The sequence below is a fragment of the Octopus bimaculoides genome, chromosome 10 (assembly GCF_001194135.2).
Source record: "Octopus bimaculoides isolate UCB-OBI-ISO-001 chromosome 10, ASM119413v2, whole genome shotgun sequence".
In the NCBI taxonomy this organism is placed as follows: domain Eukaryota; kingdom Metazoa; phylum Mollusca; class Cephalopoda; order Octopoda; family Octopodidae; genus Octopus; species Octopus bimaculoides.
The window spans coordinates 12039806-12043182 of NC_068990.1; the positions used below are offsets into that span (position 1 = coordinate 12039806).

The following is a 3377-nucleotide window of genomic DNA, read 5'->3' on the forward strand; positions in this document are numbered from 1 at the left end:
ATATATATATGTATATGTGTGTGTGTATGTATCTTTGTTTATGTTTGTCTCCAACAACCACTTGACAACTGGTGTTGGTGCATTTACATCCCCATAACCTTAGCAGTTCAGCAAAAGAGATCAATAGAATAAGTACTGGGCTTTTAAAAAAAAAGTATTAGGATTGATTCGTTCAACGTAAACATTCTTAAAGGTGATGCCCCAGCATGGCCATAGTCTGATGACAGAAACAAGAAAAATTAAAAAATTTAAAAATAAAAGAAATTAGATTGACTGCTACACATTAGAGGTGTGTGGTCTACTGACCCTGGAAGGATAAACAGCTAAGATGACCTTGACAAGATTTGAACACCAAAGGGACATAACTAAATAGTGCTTAGTAGTCCTGCTTCGCACTGGTGTATTTCAGTAATGTTTTATGTCAGCAATTCCTTCACCTTAAAGAACAATAATAATAATTATTATAATAATAACAATAATAATGATACTAATAATAATATTAAATAATAAATTTCTTTATTAGCCACAAAGGATCTGAGACGATAAGAGCTCTAGAGAGAACAGGGCAACACAATGTGAGTTTACACAAAAGCATGTGAAAATAAAATAAGAAATGCTTGAGGTGACAAAAAATACTAAAGAAAAAGGGAAAGACCCCAATAACGAGGATAGCTACTACTCATGATTAATAGATCAACCTCCACCTACCCATCAGTCTTATAACCGATCTTAGATTATATCTTAACATGTAAGTTTAAATGGAAATTGTGAAACAGTTACATGTAAATATGATATATTGTGTTCAAATTTAGGCAAGTATAGAAATTGTATTGTTATAACTGAGAGTGTATAATCTGATTGTGATTGTAACATTCCACTGTGACCATAAGAAAGTTGATGAGGGCTCTCTAACTGTCAAAGTTTATTATTTACTTTACAGTTAAATTATCAACCTGATAGATCTGGAGAAGAAAGATTCCTGGCAATGAGGTAGAGAGCAGGGCATGTAGTTGATGGGTCTTTGAGGAAAATTCTCTAGCCTTTGAGTTAGACATAGGTGAGAAAATATAAAACTAAAAACTAATTCTGTGAACATTGTAAGTGAAACATTGAACAAATATTGGAATAGCCAGTGGTCTGATCACCTCAGTGACATCTTCGTCCAATAACACAAAATGATAAAAAAGCAGTGATAACTATGTAACTATAGAAATATTTAAGGACCCATCATCATTATCACAATCATAATCGTCATCATCATCATTTTACATTTTTTTTATGTTGGTATGGTGTTGTCTTTGCTGTTGTTGTTTTTGTTGTTATTTAACCCCAGGTCAAATCACATCAAGCAAGTCTATGATTAAGAATATCTTTTACTTCTTTCTGTTTTTTTTTTCTTTTCAGAGTCCTTCCCAGGGCTAAAATATCCAATAAGATTTTGTTTAAGGTGAGTATAATTTGACAGAAATTTTGGTGGTGATTCTAAGAAACTCGATGACACATAAAGACACTTTTTAACTTTGGAATGAAAAAAAAAAATTTAATATATTAGAAATAAATAAAACAAAATAAAAATATTTTGCTCTTGATGATGGTGGTGGTGGTGGTGATGGTGGTGGTAGTGGTGGAGGTTGAGGTAGACTGCAGTGTGATGGTGTTGTAAAGACTAATACTTGCTGGTAATATAAGTAAAATAGGTTCCATGCTGAGGAAGGTAAGGTCACAAAATAATAATAATAATAATAATAATAATAATAATAATAATAATAATGATAAATGATAATAATAATAATAATAAAAATGATTATAATAATAATAATAATAATGATAATGATGATGATGATGATGATGATAATAATAATAATAATAATAATAATAATGATAATAATAATAATAAATGGTGATGATGATGGTAAAGACATAACATGAAAGAGAATGTAAGCAACCATATGTGGTTTTAAGGTGATGCTAGTTTGGTAGTGTTTGGTGATGGCATTATTACTAGTAAAATGGTGAAAATGGTATAGAATGCTGCCGTTAGCTGCTATCAACATCAACAGTGAGAAAAAGAGAGAAAGAAGGAAAGTGAAAGTAAGAGAGAAAGAACGAGAGAGAGAGAGAGAAGTAGAGAAAAAAAAAATAGAAATGCTGGAAAGAAAATGCAAAGCAGTCTTCATTACAGACATCCATCTTTATACTGTCTTCATTACTATGGTGGCTACAACAGACGGTTAGCCTGCAACAAGGAAATTCTGCTACTAGAGCTGCCTTAATTTCTGCTGCTGACTGCTTTGGCTAACTGCTACTGCCACCAACAGTGTTAGCAGAGAGACGATGATGTGTTGGTGTTGCTATTGTTGTTGTTATTTGTATTAGCGATACTGTAGTTCAACTGAATAATAATAATAATAATAATAATAATAATAATAATAATAATAATAATAATAATAATAATGATAATAATAATTATAATAATAATAATAATAATGATAATAATGATAATAATCATTATTCAATTCATCATAAACATTATCGTCTACCTTGTCATCACCAACACCATCATTATCATCATCATCATCACCATCATCATCGTCATATGCTTCACCTTAGCATAAGAAGCACCATCCTCTCTATCAACAGCACCAATTCCATTACTACTACTACTACTACTACTACTACTACAACTACTACTACTACTACTACTACTACAACTACTACTACTACTACTACAACTACTATCACTGCTGCTGCTGCTACTACCGCAGTTGCAACTACTACTATTACTACTATTACTACTACTACCACAACTACTACAGCTGCTGCTGCTGCTACTACTACTACTACTGCTACTGCTACTACTACTACTACTAGCATTATTGTTTTTACTACTACAACAACTGCTGTTGTTGCTGCTGCTGTGCCCAATAGTGGTGGTGATGATGTCTAAAAGTGACAATGATGATGATAATGATGATGATGCAGAGAGAACTGATAACGTAGATGTTAAATAAGATGAAAATAGTGATGATGATGATGATGATGATGATAATAATAATCATCATCATTATCATCGTCATCACCATCATCATCGTCATTATCCTCACGATTGTGATGAGGATGACGATGATGGCGATGATGACAATGTTGATGATGCTGACGGTTGCAATGACGGAAGTGAAAGCAACAGAGAAGGCAGCAGCAACAGCAGCAATGAACGTGCAAAACAAATGATGCTGATGATGGTGGTGATGGTGGTGCTGATGATGAATGCGATGGGCTGTCTTTGATGCCAATATCACAGCTTATCACACTGCCATATAGATACGCATATACATACAATTATATATATATATATATATATATATATATATATATAT

The 3377-nt window shown here is 32.4% G+C and overlaps 1 long non-coding RNA gene across 2 annotated transcripts in view; it reads right to left on the reverse strand.

Annotated features, from left to right (window-relative positions):
* The window catches only part of LOC106869575 (uncharacterized), an 8363-nt gene that overhangs the window by 2099 nt on the left and 2887 nt on the right, over nt 1–3377 (reverse strand). The gene's annotated exons all lie outside the window — the stretch shown is intronic.